The following is an 18905-nucleotide window of genomic DNA, read 5'->3' on the forward strand; positions in this document are numbered from 1 at the left end:
AACACCAGTCGGGCTGTTAATGAGGTGCCAGCCGGAGTGGCCGTGCGGTTCTAGGCGCTACAGTCTGGAACCGCGAGACCCCTATGGTCGCAGGTTCGAATCCTGCCCCGGACATGGATGTGTGTGATGTCCTTAGGTTAGTTAGGTTTAAGTAGTTCTAAGTTCTAGGGGACTGATGACCTCAGAAGTTGAGTCCCATAGTGCTCAGAGCCATTTGAACCATTTTTTTGTTAATGAGATGGAGGGTGCCACAGTTGGGAATATTTTGGAGAGGATTTGCCTTCGAACCAAGGGAAACATTCCTCAAAACCAGGGCATGGCTACTATTTTTACACTAATTCTAGGACAAAAAAAGTATCAAAGCCAACTACATGCGTAAGCGTATTTGTGTGATTACAGAATAAAGTCGATCGCTAGCAGGACGTATGCAGTTGATCTATGTGTGTGTGGTTGCTGCTTCTGTCCTCACATAGCCTTGCTATTGTCTGTGACCTCACTGGTGCCACCCTAGACGCATAGAAAGTAATGTTTTCGTGACGAGATATTTATTACAAATCACAACAGAGTTATCCTATAAGGGTTATGTTTTTACCGAGTGAGGTACGGATCTGTAAACTCTGTGAAAGTTCTGTTGAATCATTTTAAAACTATAACGTCACACGAAATAGACAGCTGATCAGAAGGAGGATTCTGCCTCATTATACTTAAGTTTTACTCTTTAAGTCTATCGTACAGAACAGCGACAAGGGACGCAGTGAAATTTGATAAATGAGGCACCAATCAATTTTGCATTCTGAGGTGGAGTTTTCAATGATTTGTAAAGGCCGGAAATTAAAACTGTGTGCCAGACAGAGACTCTAAGCCAGAACATTATCTTTCGCAGGCAGTGCTTCTGCGGGAATGACTAGCGATTCTCCACTACAGCTGTACTTCCACCTGTACTTCTCTCGTATCACCCATACTTCAGTCTTCATGTACGTTTAGATGGACTAGAAAGGGCGATACTGAGAAATTGCTTAGTCACAGCCTAGGGGATTCAAAACAGTCCTCATGCCATTACTGAGTGAAATACACATTCTGGGAGCAATAATCTTTCTTATATAGTTCCTGTTCTCTCAAGGTTTGCAGGAGAAGTTCTGCGAAGTTTAGAAGGTAGATTAGGACTGCTGGTGAAGTGAAGCTGCAAAGACGGGTTGTGAGATGTGCCTAGATATCTCTATCGGTAAGTGTTTGGTCTGTTAAAGGCAATATTTCAGATTCGAGCCATGGTTTAAGTTTGCCCGAAGGTTTCATTTAAAGTGTGTTTAAAATTATTTGTGATTTTTGACGTTTGGCTGACCGGAGGGCGTCGTGACGCCGTTGCCGGTGTAACACCAATGGCGAGCCGGCTTCTGCTATCACCCTGCCAGCGGTTCTGCTGATGAGGCGCTCCTGTTGCCACGCCATGAGTAAACAGTACTATGCGATGTCACGCATTAGATGAATCAATGTTCGTCATCCCTCGTTAAAAGTCTAATTTTCTGGTGTTAAAGTGTTCTGTACTCGTCATGTTTGTGAACAAGTGTTTCGTGTTGGCATTGCATTAATAACCACAGTGCAGTGCATCTGGATACGTGATTTGGAATAAAATTGTTGTCCAAGAACACGTTAGCTGGCTGGGAAGATAACGTTCTGCTGCAAACATTCCTCGGAATTCGACAATAGTAATGGACAAAACGCCGTACCACTCTGTTGTGATGCATAAAGCTCCAACAATGTAGCGGCAGAAATCATATATTTTGCACTGGCTACAAGGAAATGCTCCACGAGGTAAAATTGAACCGAGCATGTATAAGGTGAAGTTAATGATACTTGTACTACTGTACAAGCCAAAACTTTACGCTACCAGGTCTACGGACAGTCTGACGGTAAAAGACATAGTTTAATCAGGCTTCCTCCGTATTGTGCTCATTTAAATGTGACTGAGAATATGTCGGCCTAGGTGAAAAGTAATGTGGCAAAAAGCAGCAAGACGTTTACGCTCACTGAGGTTGTTGTGATGGCAAAAGAAGCCACTGCAAGTTTTGCACGACAGGAGTGGTTTTCAGTTGTCAAGCACACCAAGGACATAACTGAGGAGACATTGATTCATCAAGAACTGTGACGAGTTGTGAGGATTACGTAGCTTCTGTTGTCGTCATGTTAAAATCGGCTTCTTTTGTCGAAACACATTAGAGTTTAGAAAATTCATCTCACTAATATTCTAATGCAGTTGCAATTGCGACAGAATCCTGAAATAGTGTATTATTAAACTTGCAACTGAGTGCGAGTCAGTTCAATAGTTTGTGAAATGGCCCATTCTCGGTTAAAAAAGAAAAAAAAAAAAAAAAACGCGTAACGTCTTCACTTATGTTGTTACAAATCCCACAGAAGTTCTTGTTTCACCAGCTATCGACTGCTCTCAATCATTACGTTATTTCCTTCAAAAATCTGTAATCGCTTGAACATCGCAGTAGGTGTGGAAGTTGTGCATATTAATCATATAGCAAAAGGCTCTCGACTTAGCGCGTTATCATTTGCCAAAATCTTGTTTCGATATCTCACACCATTTATGAGATACGAGAGGAATTTATGAATATTTCATTCTATCTCTTTTTTTTCACTGATTACGAGTTCGTGACGGAGTGCTTTACATACACTCTATTTCCTCGAGATTGGGAACCGTCAGTAACATCGCTCCAAATCAAGAATGATTCAGTATATTATCTTCATTTAATACACAGAAACATGCAACCTCACATGCACCAAACACAAATTCATAGCGATACCTATTTATCACTGCGAGGTAAGAACTTCTAACAGTAGTTACCTACTAACGAAATACCACAATAACTGGGCCATTAACGAAATGTTACGCTTTTCATTATGAAGCTGACTATTATTAAAGTTTAAGATGTGCGAGAATGAGAGTTTATTAGCGGCTGGTTTCATTAACAAGCGTTTGAGAAAGATCGTAGCACGCAGTCAAGCGAGCCTGCCATTACACTGTGGCCACCTGCTGACGCACCTAGCACACACTGGCAACTACGCACCCCTCCACTCTCTCGGCACTGAACTGTCAAAAGTCACAAATAATTTTAAACTCACGGTTGGTGCTACATTACTTTACTACTGAAGCAGGTGTAATTCCTACAACTGTCATAAACAATGACGACTCAACTTTATCGTAGTTGACGTTGTTTGCACAGACATGCCACTACTAAAAAATGGCTCTAAGCATTATGAGACTTAACATCTTAGGTCATCAGTTCCCTAGACTTAGAACTACTGAAACCTAACTAACCTAAGGACAGCACACACATCCATGGCCGAGGCAGGCTTCGAAACTGCGACCGTTGCGGCCGCTTGGTTCCGGACTGAAGCGCCTAGAACGGTTCGGCCACAGCGAGTGGCCCTGCCACTACTGATCGTAAAAGTTTTGAATGCGCAATATAAGCACTAATTAAGTAGAAAGTGATGTTAATGTGTGCAGAGGCCTTACTTATCAGTGTACCGCGAAATGCATTTAGTTAGCCTCTGAAATGATGCAGTGCCTACCAACATTCATGTCACCATTCAGCGACATCAATACACGTAATGGAGTCGCGACATTAAGTGTTTTGTTTTCAGGAATATTAATTGCAATTCTGAATAATATAATATGTGGTCTACTTTCACAAAAACCTATACAAGAAATCAGACTACGGCTTATGGAATAAAGTTGCATGCGCTTGGCAACTCCGTACAGAAAACGCAACAAACTTAACATTTGTGGATCATGAAATATTATGTTGACATATAAGGGACAAAACTCAGAAGACACACTTAAAATTCGTAATTTCAGTGAAGGAGGGCATTATTCTGGTTGTGTAGGTGTCCTAATAAAATATTCCTAACTGTACTCTATTTCGGACACCATTACACTAAATGCCACAAGGTTTACAACCAGAACAGATAAATTATTCTTAACGAAATTTTCTGTCGCTGCTTGGCAGGCTTGATAGTAATATTAAATAGTAAAAGCTTGCTTATTTTCTGAAAAACTATATTCGTTTGGTCACGAACTTGCTTTCGGCTACTTAGGTTATTGTCAGGGGCAAGCCAAATGCTGGTTCATGACGAAATAAATACAACTTTGTAGAACATTAGCAAGCTTTTCCTGCTAATATGTATTTATAATAGTTCTTAATCATGTAAAAAATGACTAAAACTTGTTGACGCACAACATTTCATTTTCTAGAATACAGGAATCAGCAGTTCCTCTGAAGCTGAGCGCTCAGAAACCAGAAGTATAGCGCTACGTAGCTCTACTGAAGATGTTGCCACATATTCTTAATTTCCAAAGCCTCGTCAACAAATGAATTCCAGCAGTTTCGGGCGTGGGCTATAGAACATGTGTGATCAACAAATATCGTGAGATTTCATCAGATTAGAATGTTCCCCATCAGCAGTTCCCTCAAGATTCCTGTGGTTGATGTGCCTTCATTGACTGCTACGATTAAACGCTTGGGATGTCCTTAACACGGCACCACTTTTTATTTGCTTATGACTGGCCTGATGCGGCCCGCCACCTATTCCACTCCTGTGTCATCTCACAGCAGCACTTACAACCAACGTCGTCAGTTATTTGCTGGATGAATTCAAATAGCTGTCTTCATCTACAGCTATTATCCTTTACATCTCACTATCCTTGAAGTTATTTCGTGATGTCTTAACAGATGTGCTATCATCCAGTCCCTTCTCCTTTCCACTGTTTTCTATACATGCATTACCTTTCCGGTTCTCCACCTCATTCATTACAAGTCCATCTAATTTTCAAAATAGCTCTGTAATACCAAATCTCACATGACTCGTTTCTCTTCATTCTGGTTTCCCCACAGTCCATTTATCACTATCATACAATGCTGTACTCCAAACGTAGATTCTCAGATATTTCTTCCTCAAACTGAGGGCTATGTTTGATACTATAAGCTTTCTCTTGGCCATAAATGCCCTTTTAGTCAGTGCTAGTCCTTCTTTTATGTCCTCCTTGCTCCTTGCATCTTCGACTATTTTGGTGCCTAGGTAGCAGAATATCTTAAATTCATCTACTCTGTGATAACAAATCTTGATGTTAAGTTTCTCGCTGTTCTCATTTCTGCTACCTCTCAAGACTTAAGTCTTTCTTCCGTTTACTCTCAATCCATACTCACTACGAATCAGACCTTTCATTCCATTCAGCGCATCCTGTAATTCTTCTTCACTTTCACTTATGCTAGCAATGTCATCAGCGAATCTTATCACTGATATCCTTTCACCTTGAATTTTTAATTCCACTCCTGAACTTTTCTTTTACTCTGTATATGCTGCTTAGATGTACAGACTGAACAGTAGGTGCGAAATAGTACACGAAATACTATATCCTTGTGTTACGCCATTTTTAATCATAGCACTTCGTTTCTGGTCTTCCACTCTTACTGTTCCCTCTTGGCTTTTGTACATATTTTAGTTTAATAGGCTTTCACTATCGCTTATCCTTATTTTTCTCAGAATTTGGAACATATTGCATCGTTTTACATTTCCAAACGCTTTTTATAGGTCGGCAAATCCTTTGAATATATACTGAGTATTCTTCATTCTTGCTCCCATTATCACCTGCTACGTCAGAACTGCATCTCTCGTGATTTACCCTGCTTAAAGCTAAACTGATCACCATCAAGCGTATCTTCTACTTTCTTTACCGTTCTTTTGTGTGTTATTCTTGTTAAAAACTGAGCTGTTTAACTGATTGTGCGATGATTCTCACACTTGTTGGCTCTTGCAAACTTCCTAAATACGTGGACGATGTTTTTCCGAAAGTGTGGCGTTATTTCGCCAGTCTCATACATTTCAGGCAACAATGTAAGTGGTTGTTTTGTTACCACTATCCCTCCTGCCTTATTTGATCTTAAGCAATCCAGAGCTGTTTTAAATTCTGGATCTAATAATGGATACCCTGTCTCTTCCCTATCGACTACTGTCTCCTGTTCTATCACGTCATCAAATAAGTCTTCCCCGTCACAGACGCCTTCAATGTACTCTTCCGATATATCCTCTCCCTCCTCCGCTTTTACCAGCGGAATTCCCATTGCACTCTTAATGTTAACTCGCTTGCTTTTAATTTCGCCGAAGGTTGTTTTGTGTTTTCTATATGCTGACTCAGTCCTTCCGACAATCGTTCCTTTCTCGGTTTCTTCACATTTTTCATGCAGCTATTTCGCCTTAGCTTACCTGCACTTCTCATTTATTTCATCCCTAAGTGACTTTTATTTCTGTATCCCTGAATTTCTCTCAAATTTTTTGTACTTCCTTCTTTCGTCGATAACCTGAAGTATTTTTTCTGTTACCTGTGGTTTTTTCGCAGCTACCTTCCTTGTTCCTATGTTTCTCTTTACACCTGCTGCCATTTACATTTTAGAAATATGTGTAAGTAGGCTGTTTATGTTTTCTCTATGTAAGTAGGCTGTTTATGTTTTCTTATTGGCAACGTTACGTAGCGCTCAATATGAAAATCACTGGCTGTGCTGTGTGCAGTCTGTGGCTAGTTTACATTGTTGTCTGCCATTGTAGTGTTGGGCAGCGGCAGCTGGATGTGAACAGCGCGTAGCGTTGCGCAGTTGGAGGTGAGCCGCCAGCAGTGGTGGATGTGGGGAGAGAGATGGCGGAGTTTTGAAATTTGTCATGAACTGCTATATTTATATATGATGATATCAAGGTAAATACATTGTTTGTTCTCTATTAATATCTTTCATTTGCTAACTATCCCTATCAGTAGTTAGTGCCTTCCATAGTTTGAATCTTTTATTTAGCTGGCAGTAGTGGCGCTCGCTGTATTGCAGTAGCTTGAGCAGCGAAGATTTTTGTGAGGTAAGTGATTTGTGAAAGGTATAGTTTAATGTTAGTCAGGGCCATTCTTTTGTAGGGAATTTTGAAAGTCAGATTGCGTTGCGCTAACAAAATATTGTGTGTCAGTTTAAGCACAGTCATGTATAATTGTTCAAAGGGGACGTTTCATATGTCGACCCTTAGCCTAGGATACCTCACTGGAATCTTCTGATTTTTTCTTGTAGTTTGTGTACTTAGTGTAGCTTTTGTTTATTGCTAGCGCGTAATTGTAGAGAGAATCTCCTTTGTAGTTGTAGCCTTTCATTGTTGTACAGTAAAACAGTTGTGGCACGCATATAGATTTGCACCAAGTATTTCGCAGCTACGCTTGCAATTAACTAGATATTATTTTCAGTGCTATGTTAATGTGTTCTCCTATTTTTGCACTTCAAATTGTGCTTTTCTGTGTTATCGTGTGAAATATTGTGACAATTATGGCGTGTGAAAAACGTAACACTAGGCTCCAAACTAAACTGAGAAATAATAATGACGACGAGCGTAGCTTATCAGCGCCGCAGAGTAATGAATTTACTAATGTTCAAAGTAGTAATTTGGTAACTGTGCACAGGGAAATGGAGCGGGCGTCAAACAATGGCGTGGACAGTGAAACAATTAGTGAAGAGGGAAGCATTATCGATCGATCGGTCGGCAATAGCTCGCCTCAGGAAGCCGAAATGACACGACACGATCTCGCAAATACTGTAGATTCAGGTTTTGGATCCTCACCGTTTTCTCAAATAAGTCAAGACACATTTTTTGCTTGTCAAAATGTGAATGTTTCCGGTGTAAATTCACTGCCGAAAAGCACTGAGGAACATGTTTCAGACACCAATGCATTGTTATTACAATTAATACAACAAATGGGACAAACACAGCAAAAGCTTCAAAAGTTAGACACAGTGGAACAAAATCTTAAAAAGTTAGACACAATGGAACAACACCAGAGACAAACACAGCAACAGTTAGACACAATGGAACAACACTAGAGACAAACACAGCAACAGTTAGACACAATGGAACAAAATCTTCAAAAGTTAGACACCACACTTGAACAAACACGTGAAGATTTAACTACTGAGTTACATAACATTGAATCGAAATGTCAAAAAGTCTGTAATGACGTAAAAACACAAATTTGTGAGCATTTTCAACCTATTTTTTCGCGGCATGAAAATGCATTACAGAATCACGAAGCAGCCATAAAAGAACTGCAAACCATTGTTCATGAAAATCATGAGACCTTGTGGGCTAAAATTGACTCAGTTGCATCTACCGATTCTGTTAAGCAACTTGCAAAAACTCAGGAAAACTTAAAGGACACAGTAGATTCGATTTCAACACAAATGGACACTCTGAAACTTGGTTCAGAAAAACACACTGAGGAAATGTGTTCACTATCGGAGAAAGTAGCCGAACTTTCGGATCAGGTTACTAACTTATCTACAAAGGTAGATGATGATCTGAATGACACAAGACCTGTAGCCTTCACTGACACAGAAGAGTATGAACAAATTAGAAAATTCAAACAGAATCAAAATCAAATCAATACACAGTACAAAAGAGAAATCCGGGAAGTACAAGATCAGCTGACACAGGTAATACAAGAATTACGTATTCAGAGGATACTCGCGCCCCAATACGGGAAGAGGGACACAGAAATACGGAACAGCCACAAAATAATAACACAGGGCATTTCGGAAGTTATGAAAGAAATTGGGAATGTGCACCGAATTTTGAGATGGAACGGCCGACACGACCTAACAATGACCGATATGTGACTCGCCGACATGATGATTTTGACTATAAGCTGTTCATTACTACACGTAAATTCAAAACATTTAAGAATTCTGGCAACGACATTCATCCACAAGCATGGCTCCATCAATTCTCGCATTGTTTTCCTCCCAACTGGTCGTTAGAACACAGATTAGAATTTATGTGTGGCTACTTGGAGAATGAACCAGCTGTAAGAATGCGATGGGTAATTCACGATTGCTACAGTGAAGGAGAGTTTTACCATGCCTTCCTCTCAGCATATTGGTCTCAAGCCACACAAGACCGAGTAAAACATAGCATCATAATGATGAACCGTTTCGAACAGTCTGAATTTTCCAGTTTTGTGAAATATTTTGAAGACATGTTGCATAAGAATCAGTATCTTTCAAACCCATACAGCCCCTCAGAACTCATCCGCATTTGCTTAATCAAACTGCCTGAACATTTACGACATATTATTTTGGCAGGACGTTGCAAAGACGACATTGAAGCATTTCAGAGACTCTTACAAGAATTAGAAATTGACACTGACAATCGCGGAACGCGAAACCAGGAACACAACAATTACAGGTCACATCCGTCGCAATTCTGCGATGAAAGAAGTAATAACTTGACACGACAAGTCTATTCTCACAACACAAATCGTGACCAAAACAGACACCACCCGTATGACAACCGTTGGCAGAGTAGTAATAACTACAGGGAAAGATCACCTCTCCGTGGTAATGACTATCACAGAGACAATAAGAGAAACAGACAATACGGGAACCAAAATAAATACTATCAAGGGAGACAGAATAACTTTAGACGCAACGGACCAGCGCGCAGTTACGATTCAGGGAGAAATTCTCCACCATGTGACCGACAAGAAAGAAACTATGGAATCTACCGACATGACGACAGACGATATGATCGTAACGACAGACCTGAATTGCATCAGAACTGGCGGGATTCAAACAGAGCAGGGCCCTCTCGTCACGGTGAATTTGTAGAAGTTAGGTCTCCAAATCCCAATAACGACGCGCGCCAACAAAGAGACAATAGGCAATGACTCACACCGCTGGCAGCAACAAAACGTACTTATGAAACTAACGACGCAGCTGCCGTAGCTAGTAATTACATAAAAATGGAAGACATTAGGGACATCTTACTCCAAGAACACGACGTAAAACATAACAACATTGCATATCCTGTGATTCACATTACAGTAAATGACGTAAAATTTACGGCAGTACTTGACTCTGGCAGCCCCTTTCAGTAATCAGTGAAACAGCCTTTAGCAAATGCAACAAATCGAACGATTGCCCCACACTTCCGTTACGTAAGATTAAATTGCAAGGTGCAATCTTTGGAAAAAGTGTAGATGTACGCCAACAAACCAACTTAGAATTCTTTTGTCAAAGCCACAGCTTCTCTATGAACTTTCTTATTGTTCCATTATTGTCGACGGAAATTATACTGGGAGTAGACTTTTTAAATGAATACAAAGCAATCTTAAGCTTTCACGATGCTGAAATAAGTTTAGAAAAAGAAGGTAAGTCAGTAGCTTTGAAATTTGAAGATTGGCTCTCAAACCATGACGAGGAAATTAATCGGCTTTACCTTCTGTTAGACAACAGTTCGGAATTTTCGACGGAACTTGACACTAACAATCACTCTGCAAGTACTGACAGGGGTGATATCGACGGCGCATTTGATACTAATGAGTTAATTCAGAATAAAATTCAAACAATTGAGAATTGTAATGACACTGATAGGCAGGACCTTTTTGAGATTTTACAAGAACATTCCACAGTTTTTACTCATAAAACAGGAACAATCAAGGGATTTCAATACCAATTTCGTGTTCGTGAGCATACTAAATTTTGTGTTAGACCATATGTAATTCCAGCACATTATAGGGACCGTGTTAGAACAGAAATACAATCTATGCTTGACGAGGGCATTATTGAGCCTGCAGTAAGCTCATACAACAATCCATTACATGTTGTTGAGAAGAAAAATGGATCGATCAGGCTTGTCTTAGATTCGAGACAAATCAATACGATCATTATTCCTGAAACAGACAGGCCGCAAACGTTGGAAGAACTTCTTCAAAATTTTAATGGTGTAAAAGTGTTGTCTTCCATTGATCTCAGATCCAGCTTTTATCAGATCGAACTTCATCCAGAATGTAGAAAATACACAGCTTTCCTTTGTTTCGGCGTTTGTTATCAGTTTCGGAAACTTCCCTTTGTTTTGAACATTTCTTCAGCAGCATTCATTCGCGGGCTAAATTCCATATTACCGGAGTTCTTAAAACGTCACATCACCTTATACGTGGACGATATTCTAATAGCAGAAGCTCCATGGGAACAACATAATCGCATCCTCAACAGTTTGTTACGTATTTTTGCAGAATCTGGAATTACAGTTAACTTGGAAAAGTCTAAATTCGGTAGGACAAAGGTGAAGTTTTTGGGACACATTATTTCTTCTGAAGGCATTCAGCCGGATCCTGAAAAGTTAGAAGCAATCAGAGCCATTCCAGTTCCATCCACAAAAAGACAAGTCCGCAGTTTTCTAGGTCTCGTAAATTTTTACCGTCGTTTTCTGAATATGCAAATTCTTGTTACACCAAAACTTTGTTCTCTCACTGGAAAAAATACTATTTGGAACTGGGACGAACAAGCACAATTGGAATTCAATTCTTTGAAAGAAGCGTTACTTCACGCGCCAATCTTAGCTCATCCAGATCTGTCACAAGATTTCTGCCTTAGCACGGATTCTTCTAAAGTCGGTCTTGGTGCCCATTTATTTCAAGAAGCCATAGAAAATGACACTACCGTTCAGAAAACCATTGCTTTTGCTAGCCGAGTGCTAACAAAATCTGAAAAAAATTATTCCGTTACTGAATTAGAAACTTTAGCTATCGTTTGGGCATTTAACAAATTCCGTTTCTTTCTTTCTGGTAAGCACGTAAAAGTATACAGTGATCATCGTGCATTACAATTTCTTATGTCTTCAAAATAAAATCATGACAGGTTAAAACGTTGGGCATTGTTTCTGCAAGAATTCCGCTTCACAATAGTCTACATTCCCGGCAAGGAGAACATTGTTGCGGACGCACTGTCTCGCGCACCGGCTGGGCTTGAGAAAAGTACCACAGAAGGCAACCTCGAGAAAAATTTCAGTATTCTTTACATTCAGAAAGTCGCCTTTGAAAACTTCATCGCCACATCTTTAAAGGACATTGCTCATGAACAAGATAAAGATCCGATTTGGAAAGACATCAAGAGCAAATTGCATGAAAAGACACACACACAGATTCGGCATTATTATCTGGTTAGAAACAACATACTGTTCAAACGCTGCACTGTTGATGACAAGCTATGGGTACTTTGCATTCCTGACGATTTTGTTAATAAGCTCATTTGGTACATTCATTTCAGCTACGCACATTTTGGTCCACGAGAATGTTATCATATTCTTCGAACGACTTGTTATTTTAACAATATGGAAAAAAGAATTCGAAGAGTCTTGTCTATTTGTAAACTTTGTCAAAAGGCGAAACCATCTACTGTCTCACATCGTGCTCCGTTGTTTCCTATCATTCCTTCTAAATTAAAAGAATTTGCTGCTGTTGATCTCTTGGGACCGCTTGTCAGAACATCCAATGGATTTTCGTACGTTCTAGTCGCTGTTGAACTTACTTCAAAATTTGTTTCTTTCACTCCGTTACGTAAAGCCACTGGACGATCTGTATCCAACGCCTTTGTTAAAAATTTCTTACGTGAAGTTGGCCACGTTGCTAAAGTCATTTCAGATAACGGACCGCAATTTAGATCTGCTGTTTGGTCACGCACGCTTCGGAATCATAAAATCAAACCTGTTTTTATTTCATTGTACTCACCACATCGCAACCCGTCTGAACGGATTATGAAAGAAATCAATAAGCTTTGCAGACTTTATTCTCACAGAAAGCATCAGCATTGGGACAGATATCTACAATTATTTCAAAATGTGCTGAATGAAATGCCTCATGATTCCACTGCTTTACCACCTACTCTTGTACTGAAGAATGAAGAACCACCGAACAGAATCAGAGAGCTTGTACCTTTCCTGAATACACGTAAACTTCGACACAAAGACATAATTGATTTGGCTCTTAGAAATATAAAATCTGCAGCAGACAAAAGGAGAGAACTACACGGTAAAGCAAATGCAAAGAAATTATATATTGGTCAGAAAGTTCTCATTAAAGCTCATTCATTGTCACATAAGAAGAAACACTTGAGTCACAAATTCTTTCTAGGTTACAATGGACCTTACAGAATCCGACGTATACCACATGATAATTGCGTTGAAGTTGAAACTCTGCGTACTAGGAAGAGTAAAGGTTTACACCACATTTCACATGTAAAACCGTTTATTGAAAGATAATCTGCTTTTTAACTTTGTCTTTGCCATAAAACTTTTCACTTCACATTTCTAGTATGCTTTGTCAGATTTAGAATCTGTTAACATGTAACAATGTTTGAAGTGAAATATCCAGTCAAGAACCAAGAGAACTTATTTAAACAGAAATTACGAATGCATTGTTATAATGAACAGACGACACAGTGTTGTTAGTTGTACATTCTTGCTTGTTAGTTGCACGATTACGTAACGACTATCAGTCTTACATACTTAGGACACATACTGGTACTGCTAATGAGATTTTAATGCAACATTTTGGTTTACTTGAAAATACATTCTGGGTTTAAAGTACTTTCTGTGAGATACCAGAGGACACAGTGGTTAGTTTATGTGACAGCTACACGATGTTATCACGATGCTACTAATGAGTGACAATTTACAATGTTGCTTTTGCAGTGTATCTGTTTTTATATCTGCACAGTTTTCTGAATTCTTCTAGGAAGAAAAACATGTTTTAGTAGTAACTTTTGTGGTATAGCAACAATGAGACAGCCTTTTTCGTGGCATAACAATACGTTACTGTACAGTACTTTCTTCATCACGCCAATAAGCATAATAACTACGATATCTATACGCAAAGCATTTGACTTTTCAGAATGAGATTTTCACTCTGCAGCGGAGTGTGCGCTGATATGAAACTTCCTGGCAGATTAAAACTGTGTGCCCGACCGAGACTCGAACTCGGGACCTCTGCCTTTCGCGGGCAAGTGCTCTACCAACTGAGCTACCGAAGCACGACTCACGTCCGGTACTCACAGCTTTACTTCCGCCAGTACCTCGTCTCCTACCTTCCAAACTTTACAGAAGCTCTTCTGCGAAACTTGCAGATCTAGCACTCCTGAAAGAAAGGATATTGCGGAGACATGGCTTAGCCACAGCCTGGGGGATGTTTCCAGAATGAGATTTTCACTCTGCAGCAGAGTGTGCGCTGATATGAAACTTCCTGGCAGATTAAAACTGTGTGCCCGACCGAGACTCGAACTCGGGACCTTTGCCTTTCACGGGCAAGTGCTCTACCAACTGAGCTACCGAAGCATGACTCACGTCCGGTACTCACAGCTTTACTTCCGCCAGTACCTCGTCTCCTACCTTCCAAACTTTACAGAAGCTCTTCTGCGAAACTTGCAGAACTAGCACTCCTGAAAGAAAGAGCTTCTGTAAAGTTTGGAAGGTAGGAGACGAGGTACTGGCGGAAGTAAAGCTGTGAGTACCGGACGTGAGTCATGCTTCGGTAGCTCAGTTGGTAGAGCACTTGCCCGCGAAAGGCAAAGGTCCCGAGTTCGAGTCTCGGTCGGGCACACAGTTTTAATCTGCCAGGAAGTTTCATTTGACTTTTGTTTATCATGTGGTAAGTACATTGACTTCTGCAGAACTTAGCTTTTGGAGGACGATAACTACGACACTTCCACAGAGATTATGTTGCGACAAGATGCACAGTTTAGCGCTATAGTACACGCATTTGAGTGATTAATCTTATACTTAAAACACTTATTTTTAAATATTTTTTTAATTACAAAGAAAGTTTTCCGTGATACATTTCATTCCATTGCTGTAATATGTAACACCTGGGAGTATAATTGCATTTATCCTCAGGGGGGTACACACTTACTTTGTGTACCATGTGTGTGGCAACCACAAGGAACCCTAGCTAATATGGTATTTGCTTATACAACTTTACACATCGGTACCATATTTCTCTAACACATAAATTACACAGCTATCTGATCATTTAACTGAGAGATAAACATTTTTTTACTACATCAGTGTCACATGTTTACGCAATACACAGTTGGGTAACTTCACACTTATGAAACTGTATTTTGTCTATACTTTGTAAACTGTTCATATTTTTTCAGAATCATTGTGATGCTATGAGAACTTTGAATGATGTATTTGGTAAGGGAGCATGATTTTAAAGTACGTTTGAGGTAGATGACACTATGGAAATGAGCAGAGAATTTTTTTAGGTTTTGAAATTATTGCAGAAAGCTACGACGTTTTTGAGATTTGACTGAGGTTTTATGATGTTATTATTACGACGACGATGTGTACTATGCTGTTGAGATATGTTTATGATCAATAAAATGATGCTACCGTATATGAGGAATAAGAAGTATGTTGGAAACCAAGAATCGTTCTTTAAGAGTTATGAAATGTGCGTAAATGCGTGACTGTATCACAATGCTGACGAATATTTTATTTGGACACTTATATTTATAGGATTTTCTTTCTACAGATTTGCGACACTAATTCTTGACCTGTGAAATATTTTTATGTGAGACTGTCACGGTAGCGGAAACTGCTGTCGTAAATATTTCCGTAAGAAAGTTAAGTGACCACCTGCACGTAATGCATCGCGGGCACCCACCTGGGCGACAGCCGCCCGAAAAAAAAAAAAAAAAAAAAAAAGGCATTAGCTTTTCAGCGGCACAGGTAGAAAAAAAAAAGGGATGCCATTAACCTCGCTTCTGACATTCCTTTGTAGAAAGCATCGCAAAAACGACACGGTCGAACTTGAAAACATATGATTACACTAGCTCTTAATTTACGATATTTACTGAAATGCCTAATGAAATGACGAGAAATATTTTTACATCTGCACACCTGATTATGACAAGCGTCTTTCTATGAGAGTTGAGAGAATTTCTACTAACTTATGAAATGTCACATGACTATTGAATGATATTTGTATGCTTTGGTTTGCGTAATTGCTTATTTCATTTGATACCTGTTTTCCAGCTGTGTTGCAGCATTGGTTTTATAAAATAAACTTAAATGCATCTGCTAATGTGAACACTTTCTGTCAACAGAATTATTAAATAATTATTATCTGATCCACATTCTTCGAAAAAGGAGCTCTTGGAATGGAGAGAACAATAAGAAGGGACTAATAACAGTAACTGCATCTATAATTTTCTTTTCAAGTACATGGTAATATTTCTTTTTACAATCAGTTGTTGTGGTGCACCACTTTAATTACGTAGATATTAAGATGTGAATATACATTTCTGCATTGTTGTTTTTACTGTAATATTTTTTCTGCTTGAGCTATGTCATGTTTAGGTATAAGTTACTGCTGTTTGCCAGGCATAGTGTTACTGAATTTGACTTTGTGTTACTCTGCTAAGCCAATTTTACTACTCATTTATTTTTCTTGTTGCTGCACATTGGCTCATATTAGTTGTAATGTTGCATTGCTTGGTAATTTATATTTACTGTAGCTTGCTTTGCAATTTTTCATTTTTTTGGTCATTGTTGTTTGTATTACTTATTTTGTGCTGCTGCATTGCCTCGTTCCTTAGTTTAGCATCTGAGCTCAGTAGATTTAAGTTAGCTTAAGAGGGGGTAGCCTCTGAGAGAATGAGTTTCGATGAATTGGAAGAAATGCATTGAGAAGTTATACGAAAAAAAAGTACAGAAAACAGGTTTAGGTAGGATTTTCTTGGAAATAAATGTTGAGGTAAGAAATGTGTAAACATATAAATACAGAAAGCATGCTTAGATAGAATTTTTTTGGTGGAAACAAAGGATGAAATAAGAGGAAAGATATATGAAGTTTTGGGTTGGACTGCAGTACCACATGTTACACTGAAAACGAACCCTGTCCTTTCCTATTGGTGTTATCCCACTATGTGTTTGTGTACCCTTGTGTATTTGTTTTCTTCCTGTCTCTGTGTAGTTTCATAGAATTTTCCTTTTTTTAATATTAAGCTACATTCACTATGATGAGGAATACTGTTATCCTCAAATATAATTGGCATTAATAATATGTTATTTACTTTGTAAAGATGTTAGACATTATTAATTCCGTTCTGTTTAATGCTCATGTGTGAAGTTGATGTTTCAAAAGTTATTGTGATCTTTTATGTATGTACTCATGTCATAATTCCTGTAACACTGATGTATATGTTATTTCGATTCTTTTGTAAAGCCCGTATTACTACAAATGTTATCTGTACTATTATGGTCTTTAATGATGTATTTGTACCTTTGTAATTGTATTCTTATGTTATTAAATTGTAATTGTCACCAGTTCATGATATTATTAACTTGTTAGTTACATTTCACTGCACACGTTTCTGTTGGTCATAGTATATGGACAATATGTGAGAAGTAGGGACTGTTAGTGTTTGCACGTGTGTTAATAATTCAGCAAGGGACTGGATAACAGCATTGCTGGTTCTAAGGACAATTTCAAAAACTTTGTGAGTGCACAAGTGGTGGTTTATGGACTTGCTATATCATCCGCAAGACTCTTCAATGGTGATTGTGCACCTGCACAGTCACAACAGATGGCTGCTGGCTATCTCTACAAGGACTACAGTGGGTCTGCATCTATGATGACCCACCAGTACCATTATCTCTACAAGGACTACAGTGGGTCTGCATCTTTGATGACCCACCAGTACCATTATCTCTACAAGGACTACAGTGGGTCTGCATCTATGATGACCCACCAACGCCATTATTTCTACAAGGACTACAGTGGGTCTGCATCTTTGATGACCCACCAATACCATAATCTCTACAAGGACTACAGTGGGTCTGCACCTCTGGTGGCCCACCAATACCACAATCTCTACCAGGACTCCAGTGGGTCTGCTCTGTGATGACCTACCTACCAATATTCTTCAAAATTTCGAATGACTCTGCTGTGGGTTTGCTCCATTGTGGCCCATTACCTGTCAGCATGTCAAGAGTCAGCACTGTCTTTCCGTTGGAAGGACAACACTACTTCTTCAAGACTGCATGGAAATCCACTGTGTGCAATTTCTTTTACTAATGAGACTTTGTGAAAAAAAACTGTAATTACTATTATGATGAATGATCAGGACTATCTTTATGGACTGTGAGAAAATTTTAGCTTTTGACCAACATTGTATCAATAAGTGTGTGCATTTGATTTCTTTGTTATTGTAATTATGAAAAATTTTATCAAATCATTATTGGCCACTGCCCAAAAAAAAATTTGTAAAATTTTTTGTGGGGAGCATGGGGGCTATGTAAGTAGGCTGTTTATGTTTTCTCTATGTAAGTAGGCTGTTTATGTTTTCTTATTGGCAACGTTACGTAGCGCTCAATATGAAAATCACTGGCTGTGCTGTGTGCAGTCTGTGGCTAGTTTACATTGTTGTCTGCCATTGTAGTGTTGGGCAGCGCCAGCTGGATGTGAACAGCGCGTAGCGTTGCGCAGTTGGAGGTGAGCCGCCAGCAGTGGTGGATGTGGGGAGAGAGATGGCGGAGTTTTGAAACTTGTCATGAACTGCTATATTTATATATGATGATATCAAGGTAAATACATTGTTTGTTCTCTATTAATATCTTTCATTTGCTAACTATCCCTATCAGTAGTTAGTGCCTTCCATAGTTTGAATCTTTTATTTAGCTGGCAGTAGTGGCGCTCGCTGTATTGCAGTAGCTTGAGCAGCGAAGATTTTTGTGAGGTAAGTGATTTGTGAAAGGTATAGTTTAATGTTAGTCAGGGCCATTCTTTTGTAGGGAATTTTGAAAGTCAGATTGCGTTGCGCTAACAAAATATTGTGTGTCAGTTTAAGCACAGTCATGTATAATTGTTCAAAGGGGACGTTTCATATGCATAGCCTCTTGACTGAACCGCCCACTGAGCTTTTCATTATCACAGTACCTACAGCCTCAGAGAAATTCAAGCGTACCCCTTTGTTCCTCAGTACCTTGTATATCCCACTTTCTTGCGCATTCATTCTTCCTGACGTATCTCTTAAACTATAGCC

General features: G+C 39.2%; 1 protein-coding gene and 1 non-coding gene across 2 annotated transcripts in view; both read right to left on the reverse strand.

Annotated features, from left to right (window-relative positions):
* Positions 1-18905, reverse strand: part of LOC124606366 — a 53821-nt gene that overhangs the window by 20780 nt on the left and 14136 nt on the right. The window lies entirely within an intron of this gene.
* On the reverse strand, positions 14117-14191 carry Trnas-uga. Its single transcript has one exon. It is a non-coding gene; the product is annotated as a tRNA-Ser (tRNA).

The sequence above is a fragment of the Schistocerca americana genome, chromosome 3 (assembly GCF_021461395.2).
Source record: "Schistocerca americana isolate TAMUIC-IGC-003095 chromosome 3, iqSchAmer2.1, whole genome shotgun sequence".
Taxonomy (NCBI): Eukaryota; Metazoa; Arthropoda; class Insecta; order Orthoptera; family Acrididae; genus Schistocerca; species Schistocerca americana.